At 40.3% G+C, this 17,467-nt stretch overlaps 1 protein-coding gene across 4 annotated transcripts in view; it reads left to right on the top strand.

Moving 5' to 3' along the window:
• MTUS2 (microtubule associated scaffold protein 2) overlaps positions 1 to 17,467 on the top strand; it is a 309,423-nt gene that overhangs the window by 81,391 nt on the left and 210,565 nt on the right. The window lies entirely within an intron of this gene.

The raw sequence follows: 17,467 nt of genomic DNA on the forward strand, positions 1-17,467 counted from the left end.
CCATCAGAAATGTTAAAACAATGATGGAAATATTCCTGGTTTCAAAATACTAGAAATATTTAAAATAAGTTTACACCAATTTTGGTTTCACAGCTTCACTGGATTCTGACTGATGATGATTTTCTTCCCAACACAGAAATCTGATGCAATTCCACATCTAGTCAAAGAACTGTTGCTTTTTCATTGATTTATCTATAGAGCTCTTATTAAGAATAATTTCAGATTAAAATGCCCATAGGTTCTCTTCGACCTTCTGTGTTACTGTGACTTCAAGGTCCCTTAACACTTAAGGTGTACATAAAACCAGTCTGACCTGACAAGCTCTTGTAGATTTTTCTGTTGTTAAAACAGATGTCCTGCCTTATTTACTGTAAAATGGAACAATCACCCAGTGGAGCAACACATATGGTCTAAATTCACTGACCTATATTAATTGGTAGAAAGAAAATCCCTGGTAAAACCTTGGGGAGGGAAGAAGAATTGTGTTATCCCTTCAGAGAGACAAAGAAGGAATCAAAGAGTTTATAGAGCACTGGGGAGTTTATATAAAAGAAAAATATTTTCGGGGTGGATGACTGTGTGGAAAAATAACAGGCATTTTAGACTTTTATGGTGGAAACAGAGGAAAGTGGTGGAATTTGTGCATGGGCAGTTGGGGTGAAATAAAATGGAAAAGGTAAGATTTATGGTGGGGTAGCAAGAAGCACCTTGTTAACGGAGCAGGGATGCAGTCCTCGGGGAGGAGGGTGTTCTTGCTTGGGAGAAACCTCTGGGCTTTGTAAACTGTGTTCAGAAGTATCAGCCAACCCAAACCCCAAAGCTAGTACATGAACTTTTCAGGAAAAAAATAAATCATCACTGATTATTGAAAAAGAAGCAGGTAGGATGAGGCTGCACAACTCAGTATCTTAGATTATTAAACTGCTTCAGGGATACACTCTCTGTTTCTTGTCACAAGGACTACTGCAGCCAACATAAAAACCTCTTAAGAATGCCCAAATAAAACCGGAATCCTTTCTGTTTTGTTACCTTTGTATTTGGCAACCATTTTCCTTATTTGTATGAACCTCTTAGAGCTCTAGCACAGCATAACTCAGGAGTTTGCTCTTAATGCAGTGTCTGTTTAACCCTGACTCTAGCTGAAGAGGTGCTTTATACTCCAGTGAGGGGACCTGTGTCTTAAAGCCAGAGTGCCACTGACCCGACTATTAGTAATGACCCAGAGAAGTAATTCTGTTCCTTATGCAGTAATTCTCTGCTCCCAGTGCAGTGTTTCACAGTGAGTCTGTGTTCCTCTGTGTGATTTTAACTCTAGAGTAGGTAACATAAAGAAGCTGAGTCACTACTACAACAGAGGACAAACTCTTGAACAGCATGAAGACAAGTGGTTTTACAAAACAGGCTATACGATTGCACTTTACTTTCAGCTACCAGAAAACTAGGTGGTAGTTTTCCTTGAAGGAGTCAAACCTGTTTTTCAAAGGCTTTTCCAGAGCCCTGCCCATAGAATTCACCACTCTAACTATAGGAAATAGTATTGTGAAGTAGGAAGCCAAGATCTACCTGACTTTAACCATATAAAAGAGCCAGCATGATTCAGGCTGCAAGTTTAACTTGAATTTCCATCAAGAAGGGCCCCTTTCCGTCAGCAGGTTGTGGAGTACATCTGCCTGACTTGCCTAAACTCAATGCTTACCTCTTAGGCGGCTATAGTTCATTGAAAAGAAACACTGCTTTGCAGAGATGAAGTGATTTGCCCACCGCTAAAATTGCCTGGAGTCCAGAGACCAGAGTTCAGCCCTCCAAGGCTGAGACTCTGGCCAGATGTAGAGATTACATTGTAGGTGTCTACAGCTGAACCACCCCTCAGGCAGCATTCAGGTCAGCAGAGAAAATCATCTCATCTCAATCTGAGCTAGGTACATAGAATGAGTCAGATGAATTGTGCTCTGAAAATACCTCATTTTCTCTATTGTTTGTAAAAGCAATTTGAGGTGACTAGTTCAGCTGTAGATGCTTGCAGAAAGGTCCAGCCTGTCATTGTAGCCCTTACTCTACAAATGCTGGCTTTTAGTAACGACAGCAAACTGCAGCTTCTGTTGGATCTGTGCACTGGTATAGGGAATAGACTGGACTGGTTGGGAGATTGCAAATTGGGAGTTCAGTCTTAATCCCAACTAAGATGGTCTGCTGCTGTGTGTTGTGCGTGATGAATCACCAGTAAATCAAATCCTAAGTCTTGATTCTAGTCACTTTTACCGATAAAAAAGCAAAGGATAGGTTGTTGCGTGTTATTACAGGTAGGGCAGGAGCTAGTGAGAAACAGCTTTAGTATCAACGATTGTTTAAATTGAAGGTCCCCATCCACACTGTTTTCAACAGTTCTTTTATCACCTCACTTCTTGCTCAGTGCTCTGGAGAGCCCTTTTCTCACACAAACATTTGCCTACTGCCCTTTCTCTGGATTACAGGATGGGGGCTCTTTCTCCCGTATGTCCCTTGCTCCTGATTCTCTAAGCTTTTTTCCTTTCAATACAGGACCAGCCTGTTTTCACAGCAGCTTGGGTTGGCTTAAGCAACATGCAAGGGTAGAAAAATTGAAATAAAGCTGAGCTGTGTAGTGTGAAATGTCTTCCCAACGAAAAGCTGAATGACAGAGCATTAGGCAGGATAAACCTGAGCATCACAGATGATTTAAATCTGTTGCTCCCTCACAGCATGATGGTGCCCTGTGTGCTTGAGCTACGTCTGTACAAGGGGAGTAGTCTGGAAGTGAGGTCTGAGTGCCCTGTCTTAACTTTCCAGCTGCTATTTATATTACATTACCTCATAGAGCATCCAGCTGAGAACAGGACCTTGCTATGTGAAGTACAAGGAGTGTACAAGGAGTTTTGTACAGTCTTTGACCAAAGACCACAGTCTTTTAGCGAGTCTTGAACAGTCTTTGACTGAAGAAAAGCATGCAAGCTAAAAACACAGGGCAAGCGAGGGGCAAAAAGGAGAGAAAAGTCTGTGGGGAACTCACCATGAATCAAAAAGAGGTGGAGTATACATCGATACTGTTTTTTTTAATTTGACCTTATGCTGCAGTCAGCTTTTTATTGGATGACTGTAGTGGCCCATGCTAGTCAAGGAGGTGAAAGACATCTGTACCATGTAAGTCAAACCTCAACAATGAATTCAAAGGTGCTACAGCGATAAAGGATCTGGTCTTATAAATTACTTAGCACACCTTCAGATTACCCCTTTTAACAAAGATTGAGGTGGAGCCAAGAATGAGTAAGGCCAGTATCACTAAAGATTAAGCAAATCTCTCACTGTGTCCCCAAACCCTAGCTCTGTGTTGCAACATTTCAAATAATACCTTCTCACTAGACTATACTTCTCAGTGAAGTATCTGTAATGTATTTTATGATATTCTTCTGTCCCAGATTGGTTGTGTCATAGCTGATCTCCAAGGTCTCTTCAGATTAGTGGGATTAGACTTTTTTTAAATGGTAGATATTTCCAAGCATGGTATTCAGTTGCCTTTCATGCACCAAATACACTATGGTGTTATGTTCCTCTTTTATGAAAAGCCCTACACTTTACGTTCTGAAAGGCTTACAGTGAGCCATACTTATTTCTTGAGTAGTCCCATTTCTATAAGGTGCTCCTCCATGTGACACTGCAGTCTAGCCCCTTACAAAATGTTGTCGCCAGTAAGAAGGTTCATTCCAAATTTGCTCTGTTTAAGTATGTTGCTTTGATTTTGTTTGGAGTGTGTGTGCATAAATGTGTGTCTAAACAGGACAGAAAAGAAAATGGGGTGACTTCTTCCAGGAAATAATTGTTTCTGATAGTGGGGAAGGATGATAACAACATGCTTGCTTAGCTGCAGATTGACTCTATGTGGATAGGGAACCCAAAGCTGAGCCTTGTTTAACTGTTCAAGGGAGCTGTGTACCAGCTGTACAAGAAGATGAGCTCCCAAATGGATGCATCCGCGCCAAGAGCCCTGCTCCCGTAAGGAGCTGTGTGTGCAGGTTAGCGGTTGCTGAGGGGCAAGGACCCCCAATAGCAGGGTCAAATTGTCTGTTCTTTTTCTTAGTGGAGCTTCACTTTCACACTTACTTTTTACCTGGAGGGCACTTTCTAGTCTGTGAGTCCTGCAGCATCTGCCACAAGCTTCACATCATATAATCCTTCCAGAATTTTCCCTTCTCCCATTTTAGAAGTACCTGGATAGCAAAAGCTCCCTGCTGTAAAGGCTAGGAATTGTCTTCTACTCTCTGCCTAGATATATTGACTGCTAGGTTGTACTTACTTTTTTTGTAACCCAAATTTAAATACCTTTTCTCAGGTACCATTCTCATAGTATATATTCTTAGATTAAACCCCTTATGCTCCCCTAGAGAGAGAGACAAGTCTGTCTCAGCTTTTATTTGACTAGACTAAATAAGCCATGTTCTCTTTTCTCCTCTCCCAAAACAGGTTTTCATCTCCCTCAGTTACCTCAAATGCCATTACTTGTGTATTACATTGAATGTGGCTTGCCAGTTGGGTTGCCTGATATCTCACCAATGCTTTATACAGAGACACTTGTATTTGTGAATCTGTGTTGAAAATGCTTCTGTAAGATTTCATTTGCCTTTGTTTTGGCTGCATCACATCAGAAACTCACAGCTGCTTTATGATCAGTTAGTTCAAGCAGATGCATTTCCAGCTGATGAGAGTTCAGGCTTTAGCTGTTACTTCTGTTATTAATCCATAAGGGCAAGACATAAATGGTATGAGCTTACTGACTGCCACAGAAAGCACGTGCTGGAACGAGGACAGACCTGGACACAACCTGATCCCACCAGTGCCAGATGTGACATCAGGCTTTTCTTGCAAAACTTTCTGGTTTTAAGCAAGATAACAAGCAAGTATTTTAAGCAAGTTTCATGGTATGAAACTCATAGGAGTAGATTATTTTTATTATTGTCCTTGTCTCCAGGATAACATCCCTGATTTGTGTAACAGCACAGAAGAAGGTGAAGTCACATTCAAAACAGTTACTTTGCTTATCAGAAGGAAGCAGTATTATTTCTGTAGGGCACAGCCATGGCTAATCACTTTGCTTGCATTTGTGTTTCTCAAAAAATATCCCACAGTATATGATAAGGATAATGGCTTCATGCCACAATTTCTCACCCAGCGATCCCTTTGCCAGGGACATGGAAAAGGCTGATGACAGGAGAGCTTTGGACCCTTTGCTCGGGAGGTGGCTGTGGAAGGTGTGTGTGCTGCTGATGGTTATCAGGTAATTACAAGAGGAAGGCAGAAGCCAGCCTGAATGCTCCCATGCTGTATTCAGACAGGAAAGCTCTTAGCATAATCTTCCACTGATCAAACAGGGATTGGGCTAAACCAGGACTTGGCTGACCATAATATTCCTCTTGCCAAGGAGGTCAGAGCTAGGCCAGCCTGGCTGGGAGCTGGTGGAGCAAACCACCAAGGTTGGTTATTTATGTGGCAGGGCAGGCAGAGGTTCCTCAGCCCACCGGAGGACCTCCCTGAGCTGAGCAGCTCTCTCCTTAGGTTTCCAGGTAGGTGCAAGGGGCTCCTTACTGCAAAGGAAATGAATTAAAGCAAGAGAAGTCTGTGAGAGAGCCAAGAGAGGGAGAAATTTCTCAGTATCTAGTTCAGAGGAGAAAGGGATATGGTTGCTCCTGAGTCTCCTTTCTAGCAAAACATTAGGAAACACATTAGGAAACAAGATGTAATAGGGATTTGTTTAGCCTGACTCCATACTTACTTCTTCAGTCTTGATTGCATACCTTGTACTTTTCTCTTGGTTTTTTTCAACTTTTCCAAAGTCTGAAGGATTTCCTGGGAGTGACAGTTCTGTCTGAGAAGGGCCAGAGCTGTTATTTGCAAGCGGGTGCAATTTCCTCCTCTTCTATGATTATATTTCTCTGCTGTCTTCCTGGTTTTCAGCCTATTCCAGTTTCTTTTACTACTGATTTTATTTTCCCTTTCACTGGAAACAACTGATTTCTCAACACTTTTTCTCTTTTATTTTTTTATATTCTCGTTATTCATTAAGATTGATTAACTGTTTCCTGCCTTCCTGCTTTCCCTTACCTTTCCTTCTGCTGTTTGTGCAAATACTCTTCAGCACTCTGATATTGTCCTTATACCCATTGTGGGATGAGGCTAATTAATACAGGCTTTGCACTTCCTTTGTAGGTCATGGTGTGGCTTCATGCCAGCCGACTTGGACCCTTTTGTCCTGAAATGTCAAATAAAAGCAGTCGGTCAAAAAATATTGACTGTATTAAATGAAAAATGTCAAAAAAGATCTCTAGAATTTATTTTCTCTATTCTTGAAAATACTTTTTCAGAATTAATTTTTTAAAAATATACTTCCTTACCATTGTCATTGCTCCCTTCTCTTCTCTGCTTAGAAAAAACAAGATAGAAACTTTCCCACAAAAAATGTGTAGAATTTTAGTGGGGTGACAGGATTATTTTGACCAAAAAGTTAACCTGCTTTAGTAACCCCACAAGGGTGAAAACCTGTTCTCTTAAAGGCAGTAGATGTTTTGCTGTGAATATTTCTTGCCAGGAACTTATGCAAGGCTCAGGTGCATCTGGAGGATGAAAGCTTGCGCTGCGTAGTGCTCTAGGCAGTTGGGTAGAAAAAGGCATTTTAATGCAAAAGGTAATGGGGTACTCCAGGCACTGCGTCCCCTCCTCGCAGGGTTTGGCTCTGCCTTTGGTACCATGCGAGACATGGGGCAGAGGACACACAACTGCGCTCTGGGGGATTCCACTCAGAATATATGGTTTTTAAAATCTGAAGCCCCAAAACCATGTGAATGTATTTACTGGAGTATTTCTTACGTAAACTGTTTTCCAGAGTGAAGAGGCTGGAAGACAGTGAAAAAGCATTTCAGCTTGCAGGAGGACCAGGCCATTACTATTCAGTGGCCGATTCCTGCCTTTCGGGCTTATTTCATTCAGACTGGGAGCCCAAGAGTACAGTGAGGTTTTCCACAGGATTCCATAAAGTTACAATTTTATTGGCTACATTTTCTTATGTTTCCCCCAGCCACGTCTATACAAGTAAACTAAATACGGAGCCTTCCTGAGCACTCAGACTTGATCTCCATCTGGTTAAGCCATTAGAATGGCAGCTGGCATATCTTTGGTGCATGAGGGTTAGTATTCTCCCAAACATTTCCTTAGAGTATCTCCAAAATTTGAACATTCAAGGATGCAGTTGCAAGTAGCCACCCTCTTTGGGGGGATAAAAATGTTTGGAAGGATAAAGATGGGTCGATGGGCTGTTCCAGGCCAGCTGGTCTCACTACCCAGGAACATTGCTAGCCATGTTTATTTTGTTAGTGTAGGTTTGGGCTGGAATTGCTACCATACCACTTTCTTTTTTTTTTTTTTTTTTTTTTTAAGGCTTAATATTCTTTTTGATTAGAAGTATGTAATTTCACTGAGAGCGCTGTGCTATGAGAACACAAATGACTGTATTTTATGAAAAGTTAGGTGTCAAGGGGCATTTTTGTCATTTGGAAAAATTCTTGCCAACGTAACTTATAAAACAATAGAGCTAAAACAAATGGGTGGAAAATGTTTGCACAAAATAGCAGTAATTGCAACTGAAAGGTATAACTGTCGTATCTTTATCTAACGTGATGAATTTGAAATACGATTCAGTATAAAAAAATTAAATGGGACATTCTGTGTAAACAAAGTAACACAGTTCACATAATTTTCACAGATAATTTCTTTTTGTATGCAAAACCTGATCCAAAGATACCGGTTTTGGTGATAAGAGCTATTGTACAGAAGAACTCACGTATGCTTCCCGTAGGAGCACAGTGTAGTCTTTCAGCTAAAGCAGGACAGTTTATGTTTAACAAGTAATCTGATTAATAAATGTAGGCATTTGCTCCCCAAAGTACCTCTTAAGAGACTTCGCTTTGTATGAATTCATCTGTCGCTTGAAATTATTTCAGTGCTTGATTTGGATGCATTTTTGTCTACAGTTCCTTACTGGACTACTCATTAAATTCTCTCCAGTACACAGGGTTTGAACAAGGCAGATATGAACTTCATGTGAGCCCTGTCTTTCTTACCCCGGGCTTCTAGCCGCTGTGTTTAAGTCAAGACTGCTCACATGTGGCTTCCACCATTCTTACTGCAATATTTGATGTCAGAGCAAGATAAAATTAGATAGTTTCCAGGTGATCTCTGAGCAACAAGATGTCTAGTCATTCCCAAGTAGCAATACACAAGTACAGGAGTATAATAGCTTAGAATTTTAAATCCCTTGATGTGGTTATGATATAGGACTTCTGCTACTAGACTTCATTGATCTGGTGGTATTTTTACTCTAACATGGAATTTACCAAATGTTTTCTGGATTTATTTGTATTTGATTGGCTTGCTTTAGCTTGTGGGTTTTTTGCATTCTCTAAATAATCAGGGGTGAAACACTGGTGGAGATGGGACACAAGTAACAGAGATGAGAGATACAAACAATCATATTTCTTAATTGCTTGGCTGGTGAGTCTTTGTTCAGATGCTTATCTTCCAGTCTGGGAAGAAATTAGCAAAGTGAGATTAGCAAAGACAAGAGAATTCATCATTTTTTTCGCTGTGTCAGGGAGCACCACTGCCTGCCAGGAGCACTGCCTGTGCAGGCAGTACATCAACTCCCTGCTGTGCATGGACCTCAGGCGTTCTTATACCTTAATCTTGCATGTCTCTGCCTGGTTTCTGGGGGACTGAAATGCTTTCATTTATCCACATTCTTGGCATCAACACATAATGTGTTTGCATAGATGACATTCGACTGTATGATCAAATACTATGGACTCTGTGATCTAATGTTCTCTTTATCCTTAAAATCAATTCACAGAATCCAAATCAAGTATGCCCTAACACACATAACCTGTCAATTCTGAAATCTGTATCTTGTGGTTTGTCATTGTTTTTGCAAGCTGATTTAAACTGAGCGTTGTGTTTTAATAGAAAAAGTTCTTGCTAAATCATATAACCATAAAGAACATCCTAAAAAAGTAAGTTTGTACAGTAAGACCACAGTGCAGAAAGCTTTGATTGCATTTCGATTGCTGCCAGTGCAGTTGTATAGTCTTTGCTTTCATGTCTGTGATAGGGGCATGGGCTTCATATCATGTAGCAGAGATGAGATCAGAGACACCATCTGATTCCTTATGCACTCACACGACTAGGTTTTTGCCCAGTCCTGCAAACTATGAAACTGGATGGTATTTCTCAGTTAATAAAGAGGATACATGCTGAAGGGACTTCTGGTTGATGCTTTGCACTTTCCCCAAGGAAAAGATAAAAGAATTTTCTGCTTGCTTGTGCTTTGAACAGAACACTAGATGTCAAAACTATGGGAGAGGAAGGAGAGAAGATGAAAGCTGAAACGTGATTAGGTATACATGTATTACAGAGGAAGTAACTGAGGCCTTGGATAGGTTTTGCAAGGACTTAAGACCTGCAGAGGTGTCCCCACAGCTTGTAATATCCTGCTTTTGCATTATGACAATACCCACTGCCATTGTACAGTGAAGGGTTTATCTGTGTCTTTTAAAAAATCCTTCTGTAAATGATTTGTATTCATTTATAAAAAAAAATAACTCTAGGCTGAAATTTACCATGTAGTGTGTCATTCCTGAAAATGTATTTTAACCTTTTAAACTTAACATTATGTGCCAACAAGGGAAGAAAACTTCTCACATGGCTATTCCGTACCTCTGAAATTACCAGGTATATAGCAATTCACATGCTAAAATTCCTACATAAGCAGTCCCTTTTTAAAATTCAGCCCATAATTAGTGTAAGATGCAGCTTTTGCGTGCAATGAAGGCAAAGGGGGAAAAAGGTATTTCAAAATAGCAGCATGGCTAATGATTCTGTGCAGTGACTTCTGTCAGCAGGCTTTCCAAGATTTTTCGCTAGGAAGATGTCAGCTGCATATATGTTGCTTGCATTGAGTGAATTATGGGGAAATACCTTCACAACAGCTTTTATATCATGTCTTATCAACTGTATATGTATTTGTGTAATAGGCAACAGATTCCACCTTCTAATAAGTTGTTGAATATGTATCTGCAGTACAGATTTAATGTCCCTGCAGATCAGATAATGCTACAAAAAGTTTGCCAAATGATACTGGCGTATAGTTTTTGGCAACAGCCTTCCTTCCTTGGAAGAATAAAAAAAATTAATACACTGAACACAGAGAAGCTATTTATAAATAGGTCTTCTTCATGTTTTTTTCAAGCCCAGCAATAATACGTTAGCTGATTGAGTCCTTGTGAGATAGTTTAATATAATGCCACAACGGTATTTAGACAGTTTGCCAAGTAAAAGAAGACAAACCACAGAGTTACTAAAAATGCACTCTTGCAGTATTTGCATTGCATTTACTGCCATCATTGTCAGTTAACCAGTGGAAACTTTCTTGAAAGATCATTTTCAGAAGGGTGGAATACCCAAGAGGCACCCTGCTTCTTTAGAGTGTTACTCCTGGCAAGGGGATATTTTCTTTCTTCCATTGTGCTTTTGGATATTTATATTCCTTTATTGCCTCATATAAGTTACTGTAAGTAAACAAGGAGACTAAATGAACAAGCCACTAATTTTTCCATATCTAATCCATTCTGTAGCATGAGGGCAATAGTTTCCTAATGTTTATTTTTCAGTGCTTTCTTTTAATCAGTTTTTAATGATTAAAGCAATAGGCTTGGTCCTGCACCATTCGAGGCAGTAAAAATGCCCCTAGTAATGCTCATGGTGCAGAACTGAGTCGCAGCAGGAGAAACGTTCATTTAACTTGAATTTTCCTTTTCTCATTTTCATTCTGTTACCACTAATAATGTTACTTTAGGAGTATTGTATGTTAGACAGACCCATTTCACTGCTATTTCTTTTTCAGATTCAATCCTCTAAGCAATTACATAAAAGTTATTAAAGTGGTTATCTGACACAATGCGTATTAGTCCGGTAGAGACAAACCAGATGTGACTTAACAGTCTTTATTGCTGCTTTTGTCTGAGCATTCCAATAAGATCCCTAGCACTCTGTCATCACATGTACTATCTTTGCTTTGGCAAGAGAGATAACAGCTCTCAGAGATCCACCCCCCTCCCCTTGCCCCCCAAAGTCTGTAAACACTTGGATTTATACCCCCAAATCATCACATTGACTCAACCATTTGTTAACTATATAAATGTATTCTGTAATATTGAACAAGGATACCTCACTTCAAGACTGACAACATTAAAGTCTCTTTAGAGATCATGGTAAGAATGTGCCAGTATCCTAAAACATTGGTGTCAAGACATCCTGACTTCACCAGTGGGAGCTTCTGACACTAAATCATCCTTATTATTTCATCTCCATACACTCCAAGTGAATGTACAAAAGCATTACAAAGCTTACTGATTCATTGCATCACTTTTTCTATGTCCAAAGCCCTACAAATGTTTCTTGTACAAACTAACAAAGCTCTTCACTAGCCAGACGTTTCCAGCATTAATTATTTTGATTTGAAAGCTCTCGTACAGGCAGCATAGAAGTGTGAACAGTCGTCTTTCCTCATGCTGTACAGAAGTGAGAGTTATTGCACTCATAGTGCAAACACTTTGGCACGTGCATAATTTTACTGTTCTGAGTCATCCCCTTGACATCTGTAAGATGACTTAAGATAATAAGGTTCAGCCTGTATGAAAGCATTGGCTGGACAGGAGTTTATAGTTGCCATAGTCATTATTTATCCATGTTGCGTATATTAATTTCTTTTATTGTTTTTTTCCCAAAGTTTCACAGATGAGTTAGAAAATAAGACTGGGAGGGAGGTCACATCATCCATTCCTCTTCAAGGCAAGATAATCTAGAATCACATCATTTCTAAGAGGAGGTTGTCTAAATGTTCTTAAAAACATCCATGATAGTTCCATTATCTCCTTATGAAATCTAAGTGCAATGTTTGATTAACTACCGTACTGGTATGCGGTGGTTAATTATGGGACATTGCTATCCTATTAAGCATTTATCTTGCTTTTTTCTTGATGTCCTCCAGTTTCTTACTGAGCTTCCAAACATTGGCATGCTCAGAGCTGTATGTGAGGTGCAGATCTCTCCAGTTTCAAGCAAAAGTAATCTTTAGTTTTCCTGTTAGTGTAAGATTTCTACTTCCAAGAGTTGTATTATGATCTGCCTAACACTCAAAACAACTTTTATGCATATTAAAAGTACTGAAAATGTATTTAAAAATACAGTTAATGCAACATATCAGGTAGTCCATGTCCATTCCTTCTGTACTTCTCTGAGAGCACACAGGTAAATTGATGTCCACTGTTTTCCAGTGCCATCTACTTTTATGACTGTTTCCAAACATCTACAGTATCTTTCCAGTTAAGGACACAATGAGTGAATATTACTGACTGCTTGGCTACTGGTGTACTGTGGATCATGAGGCTGAAGGAAGCCAACTGACAGCAGACTTTTTATTTGTAGATCATCATTTTCTTCTAGTTGCTGAAGTAATTAAAAAAAAAAAAAAAGGATTGCAACTTTGGATCATTGAGACTACTTTATTTTGGGAAAATAAACAATGCAGTCCCACAGACCCCCTGCAAGTAGATTTTTTATTGGCATCGTTGGGAAGTTCTTTGTATTGAAGATCAGTCCTGTAGTTTTAATGGTATCAAAATAAGTGAAGGGGAAAAGGGCAGATGGGATGGCTGTCCTGCTGCAAGTTAGACCAAACCTTGGCCATCTCCAACTATGCATTCTTGCAGTATTAGTCATTGTTCTGCTAGCCTTGGTATCATTACATATTTATTCATATTAAGAAACACATTTTGCAAGTGGTAGAGATGGTTGTAGTATTAATTTTTCTCCTTCTTACAGATTGAAATGATCTACTTTATTTCTTCAGTTCTTTTTGATTTTCTGCTTATTTTCCTCCCAGAAAAAGACTTCCCATTCAGTAAGATATATAATTTCCCTTACAACATGGAATTTGTGATTCTAATAGAATTAGAATCTAGAGTTTAGTGAATTATGCTGTTGAATCAGGTAGCATAAAAGAAGTTTTTACATGATTTTGTTTAAAACTTTTACTTGCTCTGCAAAGGTGAATGTGAGCAATTGAGTCTATTCTTGTCTGTATGTCACTGGGAGAATGATTAATTTAACATATTGAAGAAAACAGGCACCGTAATTTTCTCTTACGAATAATGCACTGACAAAGATGTCACAGATGTGAAATGGAGGGAATTTCTTGTCCTGCTTCTCTGACACTTTTTGATGAAGAAAGATTTCAGTGTAGCGTTCACATACCAGGTTCAGCAGGGCTGATGTTTAGAGTAAGGAGCCATTTTTACCTTCAATTTTTTTCCCACAGGTGTTAGCAGAATCCTGGGACTGCTAGCCATTGTGAAGTTTTTTTACAATAAATACTTAGTATATAGATGTATGAGATGTGTTTTGAGCGATCTTCTGAGTTTTGGCAAATGTGCTCACTAACAGTGTGGCACGAATTTACCAGCACTAAGTAGATTTCTATAAAGTTTCCATTCCTTTTGTGTCCTTTCTTTATGTCATCTAACCATGGCCACACTATTAAATTCCCTGGCCAGAACAGATAGAGACAGTCTAAAACTCAGTAGAGTTAAAAATAAATATTGTGGCACAAAGGAGGATTGTATCCTTCTCTTTGCTGATGGCGTGTGCCTGCCAGTTTTACCTGAGCTATCGTAACACACTGGTAAATGTTAGGTACCATGTCTCTGCCACAGCCTTGGTGGCTCCAGCGTTACCACCACTCCTTAAGTGCAAAGTAGCTTTACATTATGGGTGGTCCTTGCTCCATTCCTGGAGTGCTGAGCAAATGATGACTGCTATAGTTTCTGGGTACTATTTTGGGCAAAATGCACTGTGTTGGAGATACAAATAGTCATTTCAGGCTCTCAAGCCTGCACTGTGTCTTGTTCAGTGGCATTTCCAGCAGTGTGTCGTGAAATTGTCCTTGGTTCCTCTTCCTGTGAAGCTGTTGCTATTAGAATCATAGAATAATTTGGTGAGAAAGGCCTTCTGGAAGACACCTAGTCCAAGCCCTGCTCACAGCTGGACCAACTTCGCCATTAGGTCAGGTTGCTCAGGGCCTTTTTGAGTCAAATTTTGAAAATTTTGAAGGATGGAGATTGTATAACCCCTCTGGGTGACCTGTACCTGTGCTTCACGCCTGTCATTATGACTTTTTTTTCCCCTTATGTTCAGTTAAAATGTTCCTTATTGCAACTTGTTCTTCTTTTTGCTTCTTTTCATTTGGCTGGGCACCTATGAGATGAGTCTGGCTCCATCTTCTCTATTATTCCCCTTTTTAGGTAGTTGAGAACAGCTATTAGGCCCCCGCCATGCTCCTTTCTTCCAGGCTGAACCAAACCAGACCCCTCAGCCTCTCTTCGTACATCATGTGCTCCAGATCTGCAACCATCTTGGTGACCCTTCTCTGGATCCTCTCCAGTATCAGCACACCGAGGCCCCACACCTGAACACAGTGCTCCAGCTGCCTCATGCATGCCAAGCAGAGGGAAGGATCGCTTCCTTGACCTGCTGGCTACTCTCTTGCTCATGCAGCCCAGTACCTGGTTAGCCTTCGTTGCTGCAAGGACACACTGCTGACTCATGTTCAGCTTGTCCTCCACCAGCACTTGTCCTCCAACCAGCTCCACCAGCAAAGCTGGAAAGTCTTGAGCAGTCCTTTGGGAGACTGCGTCCTTTTCCCTTCAGTTTGCAGACACAGTCAAACTGGAGAAAGAAGGAAGGGAATTTGCAAGTGATTCCTTTGCAGTACCCCATTCTTTGGAGCTAATTTCTGTGTTTTGCCCGAAAGTCCAACTGGTCTTCAGCACATGCTGCGCAGCCTGAACCTCTTCCCAGCTTCAGAAGGAGGGAATACAGTTGTATGGTTGGGGTAAGTAGAGAGTGGGACTGCTGTAAGTTGAGACATGCAACTTGAAAGAAACATCCCTCTCTCCTTGGGCTGAGGGGGTGAACGCTTGCTAGTTTTCATTGAGTTGATCTGTATCTGATACATACAGAAGATGCCTGATGCACAACTGTGGGTGCTAATCAATGATACGAAAATAAATATGAGCATAAAGCTCTTAAATCCTATCCTTTTATTGGATATAAATTTGCTGTTGAAAAATACAATAAAGAAAAAAATCCCCAAAGTTCACAATGAAAGTATTTCTTATTTTATTTATACATGTAAGGGATGCGTGGTGATAGACTGCTAAAGCTGAATCAAATTTCAGTTGATTTATGAAAATGGGGATGCAGTCTTTTGACAGACAAGTTGCTGCAAATGTTTCAGAGCAATATATACAAATTTTTTTAAGCAGAACAAATGTAATTATTTACAGAGCAGTGGTCACTGTGAAGTACTTGTAGTACACTTTCAGGATCAGTAGCAGCAGGCAGGTAATGCATTAGTCGTGCTTGACTTTTCTGGATAATAAGATTTTGCATTCTGCCTTCTGTGCTCTTAAATGAGAGCTTCCTTGCCAGTTTGCCCTTGGTGAGCCCTCAGCCACCACAGACGTGTGATGCACGGCGCGCAGCGTGGCATCTGAACTTCTAGTTTCTTGGTCAGAGTGGCTTGAATGGAATAATTATATATGTTCCTTCTGCCTTCCTAACAGCTGGAATTACACCTGGAAACCTACTTCATGTACTTTACAGAGCCTAGTAGGAAAGTAGAACTGTGAATAAAAACACACTGCTAAAAACACACTGCCCTTCAGTAGGTCGTTGTAACTGATGTAACCAGGGTCCTCCAGTCCAGAGCCCAGTCTGGATTTTACCACAGTTTTTGTCTTGCCACTGTTTTTTAAAACAAACTGAAAGTGGTTTCCCCTGCCTGCCTTAGGTCCCAAGTCACAAGGAAAAATATTTTGGAAATGTAGATCGAATTACGGAAGATGGTTTTTACTGGAGTTAAAGCAAATGGGCAGAATTTGTGATAACGCTTTACATGTGCTTTGGTTTTTACTGATGGGTTGCCTCTTTATATCTGCAGTACTGTTTCTGAAAGTTTGACTGCAGTAATGTTTTTGAAAGTTTGACAGCATTACAGGACTGGTGGTGGTTCAAACTGAAATGTGCAAACGTAGCAAACTAAAATTAGGGTCCTAAATTCATATTTAGGTATTCAGTTAAGAACTGACACATTTACCTGCCGTTGAATTTAGTAGAATTCAGAAAATGATGTGGAAAGACAGTTTACCCTTGGCTACACTTGAAGTTAAACTGAGTTCAGCACCAGTTGTAACTGCTATATCAGCAGCGGGTAAATTTGCTGGAGTAGACAAAGCTTCTGAGTTTCTGGGTTTTGCTCAATAGGAAGCAAATTTATGAACTTTTTTCATGTTTGAGTGTTATAACTAAATATATTTTTTTCTGTCTTCCCAGATGTTTTTTGGAAGGCAGGAAAGATTTAGCAGTCTTAGCAAAAACCCCAGTGATCATTTTGGAAACATTTCACAATCCCCTTTCTATGTCAAGATTTTGTGCTGTACAGAAATAAATTAAGCAGTGTTTTGGGGCCCAGCTCATCTACTGTCCAGCTGTTGCAGACTTTATGATAAACTGCAGTTCATGTTTTTGGATAGAAAGGGACATAGTAAGTTGCTGGCTGGGCTCTGCAGGGTGAAGGTGCTGAGAAAGCATGGACAGGATCCCTTTGCTGCTCTCTCCCTTCTGACAGAGGAAAACAACAGGAGCTAATGGTGCATCTCACCTTCACTACTAACTCCTATTTACATTAGTGGCACTGTGCCACTAATGCACAAGTGTGAATGTCAAGTGGTGGGAAGAAAGCAGAGGGCTGTCCCCGTGCCTTGTGTTGGGAGTCAGCCCTGGGGTAACGTGTCCATACGTAAGAGGTGGGCTGAGCTATGGCAGCATGGACTTGGGTTGATGTGTCATTTTTCTTCTGTTTCCACTTGTTTGGGAGGAATCAGTTTTTGCCTTGACTATACCTGCCTTCAAGAAAACTTCTTTACTGCTTGCTTTCTTGCCATTTTCATTTGCTCTATGGTGCCTTGGGGTGATCGGTGATAAATTTCTCTCCTTTGGCCTTTTGATTCAAGGTTTTCTCGTACTGCCTGTGTTTTGCTCATGGCTGTGGCATTATAGATCTACATGGACTGGAGCTCTGGGCTGAGGTCTCACCTGGCTCGATTTACCAGCTCTTACTACTTAAACAGCCAGGATGCCCTCATCTAATACTGTCTGTCTTCACAGTGGCTTTCCCTGAGGTTCTGCTGTTTTTCTTTGAAGTCCTGAATTGAATAACGTTGTGCCTCAGAAAGTATGTGCTGTTCCTATACCTTTAACCAGGTGTACTTACCTGGAATTAAAATAAACCCAACCA

Source organism: Harpia harpyja, chromosome 17, assembly GCF_026419915.1.
Source record: "Harpia harpyja isolate bHarHar1 chromosome 17, bHarHar1 primary haplotype, whole genome shotgun sequence".
In the NCBI taxonomy this organism is placed as follows: domain Eukaryota; kingdom Metazoa; phylum Chordata; class Aves; order Accipitriformes; family Accipitridae; genus Harpia; species Harpia harpyja.